Source organism: Jaculus jaculus, chromosome 12 (assembly GCF_020740685.1).
Source record: "Jaculus jaculus isolate mJacJac1 chromosome 12, mJacJac1.mat.Y.cur, whole genome shotgun sequence".
NCBI classification, from domain to species: Eukaryota; Metazoa; Chordata; class Mammalia; order Rodentia; family Dipodidae; genus Jaculus; species Jaculus jaculus.
In genome coordinates this window covers 110,368,958-110,384,902 of record NC_059113.1, presented here as the reverse complement: position 1 = coordinate 110,384,902, position 15,945 = coordinate 110,368,958, and positions in this window count along the sequence as shown.

Here is a 15,945-nt window from a genome sequence, read left to right as displayed (position 1 = left end):
AAATTATCAAATTATTGAAGGAATCAATAAGGACACAATGAATCAAGTATGGGGTATTTTTGCACATGCCTCATTTCTAGAGCAGTTTTATGCTCATAGCAAGAAGAGCTGAAGCTAAACATTTGCCATATGCCTTCTGCTCACCTCTGGTTAGACTTTCCAGCTATCAGAATACCATGCAGAAGTGTCACAGCCAATGAACCTGCATTGATTTTCATTGTTATCAGAATATATCATTTATTTAGGGTGTACTTTATGAACCCTATATTGTATGGACTTTGGCACATGGATAGTGGTATTTGCTCATCATTAAATTACACAGTGACATTTCTCTGCCTTCAATGCCCTCTGTACTCTGCCTATTTATAGTCCTCTTAGTCCCTGATAACCATTGACCATTTTACTGGACACATATGTTTTCCTCTTCTGGAATGCTGTATATATTGAAGTAATCAAGTGTATTGTTGATTTTTTGGTTTATTTATTTACTTGTTTGCAGAAAGATGTCTAAGGACATGATGCTTTCTCTAGTCATGGCATGGGAAATTTGAATGTGTCCTTTATCTGGCAAATATAACTTTTATTAATTTATATGACAGTGTGATGATTAATCTTGTCAACTTGACTTCATTGAGGAGCTCCTATGAGATTAGCAAAGCACACCTCTGAGTTAATCTATGGCATTCCCAAAGATAATTAATTAAGGGAAAAGGCTAGCTCTGAATATGAGCACCACCATATCTGTAGCTGGAGCCCACATAGAAGAATAGAAGGAAAGAGGGAAAGGAAGAATGACACTACTTAGAATTCTCCTATCTGCTTCTTGGCTGTAATGAGGAGGGTGAGCTACTCTGACTCACCACTGTCTCCCAAACTTTATCTGGGCTTTTCTGACTAAACAACATGTTTTTTGTTTTGTTTTGTTTTTGTTAAGGTTTCACTCTAGCCCAGCCCAGACTGATCTGGAATATACTTTGTAGTCTTAGGCTGGCCTTGAACTCAGAGTGATGCCCTGCCTCCCAAATGCAGGATTAAAGGTATGTGCCACCACACCTAGCTAAACTATTAGTTTTTTGTTTGCTTTTTTAAAAAAAGTTTTTCTGGCCGGGCGTGGTGGCGCACGCCTTTAATCCCAGCACTTGGGAGGCAGAGTAGGGGATTGCTGTGAGTTCGAGGCCACCCTGAGACTCCATAGTGAATTCCAGGTCAGCCTGGGCTAGAGTGAGACCCTATCTCGAAAAACCAAATAAAAAAAAAATAGTTTTTTCTGTTTTTCTGCTATGCTTTTTACTGGTAGTTCTCACTATGAAACTGGCTAAAAGCTACCCACAAACACCATGCCACAGCCTGAATAATGGACAGTTTTAAAAATTTAAAAACCAGGTTAATTAATCTATAGCCTTATATTTCATCCTCCCTGAAGATTTCAGGGAACAGTTGTCTGCCAGATGTACTATGAACAACATTTCTCTGCACCCTCCCCACCATAGTGAACCCAAACCTCTGTAGCCACTAGCAAAAGACTTCGTCCTCCCTGAAGTAGTTTTTGTAGCACTGTCTGTCACAGCTATGGAAAGCTTACCAATGCTATGATAAAATATGTAGCAGAATTAATTTTGACAAATGTATTCATCAAAAAAATCTTAAAGAGTTATTCTTTTCTCTTCCTTAAACTCAAGCTAGAACTTTGATTTCTGAGAAGCCTTAAACATGCAAGCTCCACATGAAGTAAGCAGTCAGGGCACATAGGTAATAAACTGTTATAGGACAAAACCATGACTGAGTCTTCCCTGACAAAAATTACACCCCCCCAAATAAGTATTCCCTTCCCTGACATACACAGATTAGGTATTCATCTCTGGAGTTCCATGAACTTCTTTCATAGACTTACTGCACCCTCAGAGGGCAATGCTGGAGAAAGCTAACAGAAATTTAGATTTTCCATGACTACTGTAATATTTCACTCTTGTTAAGAGTACAGTTCCTAAAAGTAGGTTATTTGGGATCAAAGCTGCCCTTTAGTATGTGCAAGGACTTGGAAAAGTTATTCATTACCCTCATTGGCTTTGGTTCTCACATCTACAAAAATGAATATAATTATTTTCCTAGACCTCATACAGTTGTTGAGAGTAAGGGCCTTGATAAATATGAAAGGTTAGAAACAGTGTCTGGCACATAACATACTCTATTTGAGCACGCATGATTGTTTTATTATTGTTACATCTACCTCAGCTTCCACAGTGGTATCTGTGCTTGACTGGGTTGCATAATGAGTTTTCTGCCTCTTATACAAACCAAATTTGGCAACCTTCCTTTACTATCATGTTTGATTATTGTGTAGTAAAAGTAACAAACCAGAAGAGTATTTAAAACAGAATTCCACTTCTAATTGCCAATCATTCTTTTACTGGTTCTAATCATTTCTGTATTCATTTATGAGGGCTTCTATTAGGAAATGTCATAGAATGAGTAGATTGAAGAGTAAAATGCATTTTTCTGAGAGCTCTAATGACAAGTAGCTTGCAATAAAGGTGCCGTCTTGAGATTCTCTACTTGGCGAGTAGGTGGCTGCTGGCCTCTGGTGACTTTATGTGGTCTTTACTCTCTGTGTCTAACTTTCCCTTTCTATAAGGATATTAGTTTGCATATTAGCCAACCCTAATAACTTCAGTTTTACTTACTTCTATAAATCTCCAAATATAGTCACTGTCTAAGTACATTGAGGTACTTAGAGTTATGACTTTAATGTAGGCATCTGAGATTAACAATACAATTCAGTCTCAAAATCCCTCATCACTTATTTCTAAAAAGTAAAGCTGGGAATATGATTATTCCCTAAATGTGTGGACTCTATCATTATAATATGTCATAATCCAGTAAGTTAAAAGTGGTAGAAGATATACTTATGGATGCTTAAAGCTGTACAAAAAGAAGTCTCCCTCAAATTAAATGCAACAACTAAGTCACTGCTTAGCCTTAATACTGAGATTGAAGAGCCGGGCATGCTGGTGCGTGGGTTACAGTGAAGTCACAGCTACTTGGGAGGCTGAGGTGGGTGGATTTTGAGTTCTACAACTAGCTTGGGCAACTTAGCAAAAGACCTTGTCTCAAAGAAAAAAAAAAGGATCATAGATAACATGAATCTTCTATAATTACTTCTCTATTACACAGGCAGGAATATTATGGGTTATTTCTAACAATAGAGTTAATTTGCAATCTGTCAGTGATGATATGGCCAAGTGCCAATTTTTTTTTAATGAAGAAGTTAAATTATTTTTTAAAGCTAATTTAAAAAGCAGTGATTTCAAATTAATGAAAGTTGAAAATGGGGTCTGGGGAGATGGCTCAGCAGTTAAAGGCATTTGCTCTGCAAGTGTGCACACCTGAGTTCAATCCTCAGCACTTAAATAAAGCCAGATGCAAAATGTATTATGTCTGTCAGCCCAATGTGCCAATAACAATGAAAGGCAGAACCTGGAAAATCTGGAAGCTCGCAGGCCAGCAAGTCTGGCTTTAATGGTGGCACAAAAACATTAAGAGAGACCTTGTCTCAAATGAGGCAGAAGAGAAAACAAATACTTCGAGGCTTTCTGTGGCCTCCACAAGCACACCAGGGCATGCATGCGCTCATATGTACATCATCATACATATACGTGCATGTGCATGTATGCAAAAACTGTTAAAAGTTGAAAATGCATGACATGAATTTGATAGCATTGAACACATTAATTTAATTAAAAAATGTAGGCTAGTTTCAGAAGTATTTTAAAATTTGCTGGGCATGGTGGCTCATATGTGTACTGCCAAGACCCTGGAAGATTGAGGTAGGAGTACCATTAACACTCCAAGGCCAGCCTTAGCTACATAGTTCTGGGTCAGCCTGGGCTAGAGTCAGCCTCTGTCTCAAACAAACAAGTAAACAATAAGCACAAGAAAATATTTTAGTATTTTAAAATGTTACTGCAGTTGCTTTATAAATAATCAACATTTTGCCATTGGTTTTGGATATTTTAATCTCTCTGCTAGTTTGCACATGGGTTGGTCCCTGAAGCTATGCTTCTATCAGTGTAGACCTGGGAAACAGTAAAACATATTTATCAATACAATGGTAAGGATTACAGATTTGAGTCTTCCCCTCTAACCAGACTTGTTCATTTACAATTTAAAATAACAAGATGATAAGAATATTTGGAGAAAAAATTAAATTGGGGTGGGTTTTTCCAGAGTTAAATAAATGTCTTAGGAACTAGGCTCAAATAAATTGTTGGGTAGAAAATCAATTTAAGAGAAAAACAGGATGCAATACCTCTAATGCATTATTTTTCCCATCACAGGGAAAAAACATCATTTGTGATACATTTATGGACAAGGGTCATATGTGATAAATTTTCTTGCCTTTATGACTATTATAAGATGTAGATAATAAACCTGATTTTTTTAAACATTTCACTCTCTGACACAAAAATAACTAATAGCTAAAACTTCATAATTTCTAAAGCACAAGTAATTTAATATGAAGGTTTTAGGAATTTTGAATAGAAAAAAATTAATACTATAGAAGCCACTGATGTATTATTTAATCGGTAATGAAAGCCAAAGAAATAAATCTTGAAGTGCCAGACCTAAGTTATTCACCATAAAATGCCTTGTTTAAGCTTCTTTAATGAAATCAAATTGTTGGGATAATGAAAATGAAGAGAAAGGTCATGTCACTAAGGATAAGACACTTAACCTTATATTTTATTGCGGATAGCAGCACTGGGTAAGAAACCAATCTTCATAAATTGAATTTATTTCATATTCCTAATGCTTATGAATAAATCATCTTTGGTAATTAAATAATATATGCTGCTTTTCTGAAAATCCTCCTGCTGTTTGTGAGGGTTGGTTTTGTTTTCCAGATTTGATACACATCTATTGATGACTTCCTGATGGAGTCAAAGTGGCAGACTGTGTTCTTGGATGCTTACTGAATGTAGGTATTTGAGATAGAGGAGCAAGAAGAGAGGCTAGAATAAACTAGAGAACCCAAACGGTTTATGATGGCTCTCTGAACTCCAAACAGTAGCCAGGCATTACATTTTATTTCTTACAAAAAAAAGGTGAAAGGTAATTCTGTGACAATGATGACCTCCCCCCTCCCTGCCACACACACAGAACACTCCACTTTCCAGAAGTTTAATTCAGGAATGGTACACTGTAAAGGTGCCTGAATGTGGACATGCAGTCACATGGTCATAATTTAAAGATATATTTCTTTGTCTTTTGCACCAGTTAAGTCTGTAAATCAGTTCTCCCTAGATCCTAAAGCAGATATGACAGGAAGGAATTCAGAGCCAAGAAAACATTTCTTTTTATGTTTAATCACCTTGCTTAAAGTATTTGTAAAAAATATGCATGGTAGTACATGTCTGCAGTTCCTTGAATTTGACAAGTTCAATTTATTGTGGGTTATACAGAAAGACCCTATCTCAAAAACAAAAACAAAACAAGAAAAAAAAAAAACAGAAAGAAAAACACCTTCATCTGCCTAGATTTTTTTTTTTTTTTTTTTTTGGGTCATAGTCTCACATAGCCAGGATTGGCCTCAAACTTGCTATGTAGTCAGGGCTGGCCTTGAACTCTTAATCCTTTTGCCTCCATGTCTGAAGTTTTGGGATTGCATTCTTATACCATCATATCCTACTAGGCCTTGCTTTTTTTCATCTCAAATCTACTGAAGATGGATCAAGTCTATTTTAAGTAACAAAACAAAAAGTAAAAGGAAAAGATAAGCATTCATGATCTCCACAGAAACATATTCTACTTTGTAATTTTGGTACAATGAGGCATTGAGTGCTAAAATTGGCAACTTGCCCTGTGGCCATGAACCCTTAAGAGTGGCAATGAGTCCCTTTGCTGCAGAAACTCCTCAAGCTAAGATGCTCACACACTGCTGACGTACTGCCCAGTACAGCTTTGAAGCCCTCCATTCCAACTTTATCCTTTTTGGTCCTTTTCAGAAAGTTCTTCAAGGCATGAGTGAATAAAAACTTGAATGGCATTATAACCCTGCGTATACACTGCTCTGTTAAAAAAAAAAAAAAAAGTAAAGTAGGTGAGAGTGGTGGCGCACACCTTTAATCCCAGCACTCGGGAGGCAGAGGTAGGAGGACTGACTTGAGTTCGAGGCCACCTGAGACTACATAGTGAATTCCAGGTCAGCCTGGGCTAAAGCAAGACCCTACCTCAAACAAACAAACAAAGAGTAGAGTAACACTTCTCAAGCACTCATACTGTGGGTTGGGGTGATGTCTCAGTAATGACAGGTACTAGCATCCAAATCCTGCTAGCCTGGGTTCAGATACCCAGCCACCCATGTGAAGCCAGGTAGCAAGAGCCCCTGAAACACTTGTGCATGCACATCTACATGCACACACAGGAAAGTATAAGTTAAAAAAGGTTCATAATGTAATTACTATTGGTAAATAATACTGATATTTTGACGCCTTTCAGTGTAGAAATATTTCAGATGTTTTTCTGATAAACTTTCACTGCATATTCAATTTCAAAAACTAAAATCATTATTCCTATTAAATATATGTATTTTAGAGCTATTAAAATTATTTTACTATATAAGAACTAAGAAAATAGCCTGAGCAGATGGCTCAGACATTAAAGGCACTTACTTGCTTATAAAGCCTGTTGACCTGGGTTTGATTTCCCAATACCCACATAAAGCCAGATGCACAAAGTAGTGGATGTGCCTGGAATTTGTGTGCAATGGCAAGAGGCCCTGGCATGCTCATTCTCCCCTGCCATTCCTTCCTTCCTCCCTCTTTATCTCTCTCTCTCAAATAAATAAATAGAATATTTAAAAATTAAGAACTATAAAAATATATTCAGTTGCATTCGTCATACATTAAGCCCACAGCTTTCACCCCCACAGTCTTATTTTAGATGGTATCTATTGTTTGAAAAGAACTCTTTAAAAGTGATCTGACTGGCACCAATTATCTTAAAATCTGGAATGCGTGACTAGACTGGGTTCTTCAGATTATTTTATAACTCCTTTGTTACTCTTTTAAGCCTAAGCCATAACTGACTGCTGCTGTGTGCTAATTAAAACATTGTAAGTTAGTTTGACTCAACAGAATAAATGAAAGCCTGCTTCAATAAAGTCTAAGTTAAATGCATAAACACTCACCCAAAGTATTTGATTAAAAACAAGACCAAACCTACTTAAAGGAGCACATTTGCTAACAAGGTTAAGGGCCAAAAATGCCACTTTTAGAAAAAGTTTGTGCTTGCAACATGTACAAATGACATATCCACTTATGGCAATTGTGAACTGATAGGGACTCTGGTTTATTGCTTGCACAGGGGAGAGTTATGAGGAAAAGCCTGCTGGTAAATGCAAAAGAGGTCCCTAAGCAGTAACTGAACACATAGAGCAAAGTAGTCATCTTGCCTAACTGAATATGTAACAAACATTATTTTTCTTCAATGAGAATGGTAATGCCAAACAAATAAATGGTGGAATAAAAAATAAACCAAGGTCTGGAGAGATGGTTTAGCAGTTAAAGGCACTTGCTTGCAAGCCTGTCAGGACCTCAATTCCCCAGTATCCATACAAAGTAGATGCACAAAGTAGCACATGCATATGGAGTTCACTTGCAATGGCAAGAGGCCCTGGCACCTCTTTCTCTCTTTCTCTCCCCCTTATAAATGAATAATAAAAATGAAATCACACCAGATCAATGTGTTGGATGGCTAGCTGCTAAGCAATGTGAAAAATAGTGAATTCCACCTTACTGTCACAGATACGTGAGGCTAGGAAATCGTTTTGTATCTCAAAGCAGACTTTAAGGAAATATTGCAGGTATATCTTGAATCATGATTATTCAAATGAGACTCATATGAATGTATGGAAAACTTTCCTAGAAAAGTATTAGAGGAATGCCTTTCTAAGCAAGTGAGTTATCTGTTTTAAATACTGTGTTACAATTACAATCATAAAATTTATTTATATAGTGATTATTTATAAGTAAGTGTAGTGGTTTGAGTAGGGTATCCCCCACAAATGTAGGTGTTCTGAATGCTACTTTCCCAGCACATGGAGATTTGGGAACTACACCTCCTGGAGGCATTGTATTTTAGGGTTATCTAATGTATCTTGTGGGTATTATAGCCACTGTCTCCTTGCCAATGTTTGACACACTCTTCTGTTACTGTTATTCATGCGATGTTGGTGAGGAGGTGATGTCCACCCTCTGCTCATGCCATCATTTTCCCTGCCATCATGGAGCTTCCCATCAAGTCTATAAGCAAAAATAAACCTTTCTTTTCCACAAGCTGCTCTTGGTCAGGAGCTTTGTGCCCATAATGCTAAACTGATGGCAACAGTAAACTTAGTACCAAGGAGTGGTGTCATAACTGCTTGAAACCTGACTTTGTGGCTTTGACCTTTTGGAACTGCTTTGCAGGAGGAATGTGAAAGGATTTGAAATCTTGGCCTGAGGGATGCCTTGCAGTGCTGTAAGTATAGCTTGATGGACTATTCTGATCAAAATTGAAAGACCTGAATGCAGTAAGAACTATGGACTGTGAGGTTTGGCTTCTGAGGGTGAGAAAGAGCTTTGCCTGGACTTGGCTAGAAGCAGTTTGTGTGAAAGGCTTGCTGTTATGCCTGTGTCCTGAGAACTTGTGCAAGGTTGCTTTGCATATAAATGGACTTGCATGAGCAGAAGGATATGGCACAGAAATGAAATTTTGGCCTGAAACTTCTGCCCATTCAGCTGCAATTAAATGAGAGATTATAAACTTTGAGATTGGGCTACTTGATCTGCAGTGGGGCAACAGGAAGAATGTACACTCATTTGAAGAGGCCTGAATGCTCAAGGAGTGTCTTGTTCTTCAAAATCTGTTCTCCACTCTCCTGCCGGATTAACAAATTGGCACACTACCTGGTATTAGGAGTATAAGAAATATAGGAAAGAGAAGGTCATTGAATTTGCAACACAGTTTTATGGTTTGGAATTGGCCATGGGCAGTGTGAAGCAGGTCTGCTAAGGATCGCCTGCATGAAAACCCGCTGGAGCAGTGAGGATGGGCCGTGTGTTGCAGGGCAGATGCTGGGACCATGAGATGGCTGCTAAGGATAGCTGCCTGCCCAGATGGAGTTTTTCCCAGGACTGTGAGTAGCCCAGCTGGAGGGACAGAGTTAGAATTCAAGAGACATGTTGCTGATTAGAATTTTCAGACTTGGAGATTTGTTACTTACTAGAGTTGTTGGACTTGGAGCTACAGAGTTTGATGTTTGCCCTGTTTAAAGGTTCTATTGGTTGAGTATTTCTTTGCTATGCCCAAAGCCATCTTTTGCAATGTGAATGTTTATTCTGTGCCATTATGAGTTTTGGGGATTTTTTGGTATTATGGCCCAGTTAAAAGATCTTGGACGATGGGAATATTTCAACATCATTAGGATTAATAAAAACTATGGGGATTTTTAAAGATGGACTAAATACATTGCATTTTTCATCAAAGATGACTATTAGTTTATGGGGGTCAGGGGTGGACTGTGGTGGTTTGATTATCCTCCATAAACTTACATGTTCTGAATACTAGGTTCTCAGCTGATGGAGATTTAGGAATTAATGCCTCCTAGAGGGAATGTATTGTTGGGGGCGGGCTTATGGGTATCATATCCAGTGTCCCCATGCCTGTGTTTGGCACACTGTCCTCTTGCTATTGTCCACCTTATGTTGGCCAGGGAGTAATGTCCACCCTCTGTTCACGCCATCATTTTCCCTGCCATCATGGAACTTCCCCTAGAGTCTGTAAGCCAAAATAAACCTCTTTTTTTTTTTTTTTTTTTTTCACAAGCTGCTCTTGTTTGGGTGTTTCTGCCAGCAATGTGAACCTGACTGCAACAGTAAGTTAAAGAATGCACTATTTTCCCTTATTTGGAAACCAAAATGGCAGCAGAATTTTACATAAAAGCTGTGTTTACTGTGATAGAGATGGATTTTTTACTAGACTGAGGGGAATGCAAGAGTCAACAGGAAAATGCAAGCTATTTCAGAAAATATGATCTCGCATCCTTTGCCCCTGCCACCTTCTCATGACGAATTGTATAAGTGAACATGACAAAACACATTATCCTTAGGGAGTTTACTCAGAGGAAACTGTAGAATAAATTACTATGAAAAAATAAACATAATTTCATTTGAGAAATTGTACCTTAAATGAAAAATTGATGTATGAATTACTAGTACAATGAACATTTATCATTCTCATCATAAAAATTGGGCAATAAAGTCATGAAGAAATGCCAATAATTGTATCCAAGACAGAGATGCATGGACAGCTGCCTTGCTTGTCTTGATTGTCTTTAATGAGCTACAAACTTGGATTGGCATCTTAAAACAATTACTCTAATGATCATTTAATGATTTTTAAGATGCAGCTTAGCTGCCTTTAATTAACAGTAAAACAACAGGATGGGGTCTTAAAAATGCAGAAATCATAGCATACCATTTAGTATTAGAATGAAATATAACTCAGTTTTTTGCAAGACTAACAACATGAGTCATGGTTGTTATCTATTATGGACAGATATTTAAATTACCTACTATTTCAGAAGTGGCAACTTAGTGGATCCACGTGAGTAAAAACATGATCCTTGAAGACAGAGAAGACATATCAAAACACTCATTCAGTGTCTTCTTAGCTGCCTATTCCCTAAGTTACTGAACTATCTGGCTTAAAGAAGGGATATTGAGTACATGTTGGGTTATGCTGAGGGTTACATGAGAATAAACACATATAAAAGCTGGTATATAGTGAACGACTGTAATTAATCATTACAGCTCTGTTAATCCACCCAGAACTACCACAGAAGCCATTCTGTATGTTGTAAGGACAGCACAGGTTTCCAATAACATAGAAAACAACATTTCCACCAACAACCTCCTTTTGAAAGTTATCTATAATTCCTCATAGTCTCCCTTTTTCCTTATAATGAAAACCTTAAATTCTAGAGCAATTATTTGATCTTGAAAAGTTGTCCATATGTGATTCAGACCTGTAAAGGAACAAACTCTCATTTTAAAGTCCCTCATCAGCTATACTTTGTATCTATACTGACAAACCTTGTTGTATTCATTGATAAACATCCAAGTCACTATGCTATAGTACTTGAACACTTAAAATCTTTATAAAGGTACCTTAAAACTGAATGGAAAACTTATGTAATGTGCTAATTCTATTTAGTTTTATAAACACTCTATCAAAAGCAAATATTTTCTATTGGGAATAATATAATATTGTGGATGTTATAAAGCTGTGCAAGATTAAGCTACAATGAAAAAATAGTTATTTTTAGAATGCAATTTTCTTGGTGGAATTCATAATGAGCCTATATTAATTACTGCCCATTCTATGCATATAACAGATTTCTACATTGTGCTCCATAAATATGTACCATTATTATGTCAACTAAAATTGTACTCATTTTTAAAAAGAGAAAAATAGCTTCCTTAACTATAAAACAGTTAAGTTTTATTCTCTAAACTTTGTGTTTATGTAAGTTGTCACTGGAAATCAACATAGCTCTTTTGGTTTGTTTCATGTTAGTGCTAATAAAAATCTTATCTTCAGGGGCTGAAAAGATTGGTTAAAGGTACTTGCTTGAAAAGCCTGATTGACTGGGTTCAAATCCCCAGTATCCAGTAAAGCCAGATGCACAAAGTGGTACATGTGCCTGAAGTTTGTTTGCAGTGGCAAGAACCTTGGTGCCCCCATACTATGTCTGTCTCTCTGCCTTTCTCTCTCTGTCCTCCTCCTCCATTCTTTCTGATTGCAAATAAATAATAAATAAAAATTTAAAACACCCTATTTTCAGCTTTAAAAATACTGAGGTGTTGTATTTATCTGATCTAGATAACTTGGCACATGTTATCTGTACAATATATCTGTAAGGCTTTTTGGTACACAATTTAATTATTATTTGGATACAAGAACATGCTACACTTTCAGTGGTGTTCCAAAATTCTTTGGATTATTGCTTCAAATATATTTTTATTAAGAAAAAATCACATTGAGCAATTTAAATGTCATTGAACCAGAGCTATCATACTCTTTAAACATAACATTCTAAAATTAAGTAAAAATTGGTATCTGATTTTGAGCTACACTAAATTTCTAAGCCCTGACAGTAATTTTGAAAAGACCTAAAGAATTCAGGGTAGGCAAAATGAATCATTGGGAAGTAGACATATTTTCAAACTTTTTAATTTACACGAGAAATCCAGTATGTGCAACTTGAGAATCTCACTAAAAAGAAAAGAAAAAAAAAAAAATAACAACTTTAGCCCAAATTTTCCATTCAAACCAACCTAAGTTTTCTTTTTCCTATAATCACCTTTTAACCTTAATATCCTACAGTTTAGAGCAATTTAACCTTGGAAAGTTGTTTACACATGTCAAGACAGTGAAACAGTAAGTAAACTCATTCTAAGCACTGTATACTCTAGCTACTCAAGTAGGAACCATGGTGATGAGTACATTCATCATGGTCCATTCACATCTTTATGGAACCATCATGGTCCATTTGCATCACCAAAGAACCATCATGATCCATTAGCACCATCATCAATCCACCATGGTCCATTCACTTCATCACAGAACCATCACAGAGGTTAGTGGAATTGCATATTCTGAAACTTAACTCAATTAGAACCTGCATTAGTGAGATGCCTGGGTGACTGACACAAATGTTCACATTTGGGCAGCAATTGTAAAATATTCTGATACACTAATATGAGAAGCACGTGATTTTTATGTCTTAATAACATTAGATTCTATGATGGTTACTCTACATACTTCAAAGTTATGATTCGGAGCTGAAAGGTACTTCAAAGCTCATTTCTCCTCAACTGGTACCCACAAAAATCAAGAAGAGGGAAGAAGGCTGGAGAGATGGTGTAGTGGTTAAGTGCTTGCCTGTGAAGCCTAAGGACCCCAGTTCAAGGCTTGATTTCCCAGGACCCACATAAGCCAGATGCACAAGGTGGTGTATGCATCTGGAGTTTGTTTGCAGTGGCTGGAGGACCTGGCGCACCAATTCTCTCTCTCTGTCTCTTCCTCTCTGTTCCTCTCTCTCTGTCACTCTCAAATAAATAAATAAAAACAAACAAAAACTTTAAAAAAAAGAAGAAGAGAACTATTACAGGTCCATTTTAATCCTTAAACAATCTCTTTCCTCTCATTCAAATATCAATTGCTTTTTCTTATTTTGCCAATTTCAGGAAACAGAGCTAAAATGCATTATAAAGTAGCTTTCTAGCAAAGTGGGATATTGAGGGTATAAACCTATTTTAGAAAAGAAATCAGGACAATTATTTGGCTTCACTTCACAAGGGCAGAAAGTTGGTGCTATTTTTTTAAATTATTTATTTATTTGAGAGCGACAGACACAGACAGAAAGACAGATAGAGGGAGAGAGAGAATGGGCACGCCAGGGTTTCCAGCCTCTGCAAACGAACTCCAGATGCGTGCGCCCCCTTGTGCATCTGGCTAACGGGGGACCTGGGGAACCGAGCCTCGAACCGGGGTCCTTAGGCTTCACAGGCAAGTGCTTAACCACTAAGCCATCTCTCCAGCCCAAGTTGGTGCTATTTCTAGCAACATAATATAGGTACATGAAATAAACTTTTCCATGTTGAGTCTACTAATGCTGTTTGGAAATAAACCAGTCACTATTCTCAGTAGAAGAATAAAAAATCGGGCTGGAGAGATGGGTTAGCGGTTAAGCGCTTGCCTGTGAAGCCTAAGGACCCTGGTTCGAGGCTCGGTTCACCAGGTCCCAAGTTAGCCAGATGCACAAGGGGGCGCATGCATCTGGAGTTCGTTTGCAGAGGCTGGAAGCCCTGGCACGCCCATTCCCTCTCTCTCCCTCTATCTGTCTTTCTGTCTGTGTCTGTCACTCTCAAATAAATAAATAAATAATTTAAAAAAATTTAAAAAAGAATAAAAAATCATCATTAAAATTACTCAGAGAAGTAACATGGAGCTTTTGTCTTCTTTTAAACAGTGGAAGATTGCTTAATTTCTAGAGAATCAGAAATAGTTCAACATGAGCTCCACAGGAAATGGGGAATAAGCTCATGGCGTCCTATCTGAGAGAATTTGAACAGCTGTTCTTTAATTTGGGAGACTGTATGATGGCTGTGACAAGAGAAAGTGTGGAAGATTTAACTGTGCTGGATTCTGAGTATTTTTTTATATGCTAGCTGACAAAATGGAAGAAATGAGAGATTAAATACAAAGAAGGGACACTTTGTAACAGAGATATTTCCTTTATCTTTTAGGCAATAACATTGGCTCAGTGGTAGGAAATTAGCATATATGTATTTGAAATAAATGTCTAATTGCTCTCATCCCTTAATTGTCCATTAGCCACTACTGGATTAATGAGGTTGCTTCCAGCAAGTAGCAGGGGCTAGCCACTGAGGATAAGAAACTAGCTGTCTACTACTTCTCTTTGTCATGACTAGTCCTTCCTCAGAAAATCAAAGGACTTTTTGTTATAAGACTTGACTTCAAATAACAGTAATTAAAATTTATCTGAAGTTACAATAATAACCATGAAACAATTAAGAATGCATTATTTTTATCCATTTCCATATTTTTCAAATTATCATTTAAAATATAATTACATGATTTGTGCTGGAGGGCCTGAGTTTTTCATATATTCATTCAGGAATGCAAAGTAGATTAATTAAATTTGTGGGGTTTTGTATTAGTGCCATTAATAAAAAGATTAACATATTTACCATAATTTATAGAGTTAGAGAAATTAATCATGGATTTATAGAAAAATCACACAAGCTTCCAAAATAGGAAGGAATTACCATGGAATAATAGGATATTATCTCCATTAATTAATCCCTGGATAAATTTTAATTCCTTATTTACAAAAATCATAGTATGTACTTTTGGTTAGTGCCACAATCAATCTTCTAACCCAGAGATACTACAGAAAGGGCTTTGTGATAGACCATTTTTATTATTAACATATTTCATATGGATACGATGTCATGTGTTGGTACTCTCTTTTCCCTCATCTCTGCCCCCATTCCATTGATGGTGCTCCTCAGTGGGGTTGCAGGTATTCCCTATTATCCTTAGGAACCCCTATTACTATAAAGATAATATTAAGAGGATTCAGAATTGTCTTTTGAGAGTACAGTTGGGTAACAAGTGTGACTTTTATATAGAGATCCATCTTCATATACAAAATGGGATGCTAGGAGGTTCACAACCACATTGTACATATTGGGAATATTGATTCTAGAATACAAGATCAAAATGCAATATGAACAAGAGCCAGATGAAGTAGCATACATTATCAATCCTCTTCTCACACAGATATTAATCACTGTGAAATAAATGGACATCCTCTCTTTGGGGCATTATAATGCAGACTCCAGGGGTTAGGGTGAATCAGGAACTTGCATTTATGTTCAGCTCAGCCATCACCTAACTACATACATTTCTGGGGTATTTGAACTACCATCTTTAACTTGAATAATTGACTTCATCTGTCATGGTTAGATGGGGAGTTCCAAGCATCAAGTAATCAGTTATCACCTGAGATTTGTCAGAAACACTACTTCCCAGACATGATATCTACTAACTGAATCAGAAACTCTGGAGGGTGGAAGCTTAGCAGTTTCTGTTTTAATAAGCAGGCCAAGTGCGTCTGTTGAACCCTGAAGTGTGCAGGGAGGTCAACTCAAGGACTTTCTACCTATGGTTAGCAAGTAAAACCACCTGTTTATGAGCTCCAGCCAAGGATTGTGACTTACTTGTTCTAGCAGCCCAGAAAGCCTCAATGTGTGGATGAGAGATTACATATACTGTCTCCACTGAAATCTTTTTTCTCCTCCTCTTCTCATTACA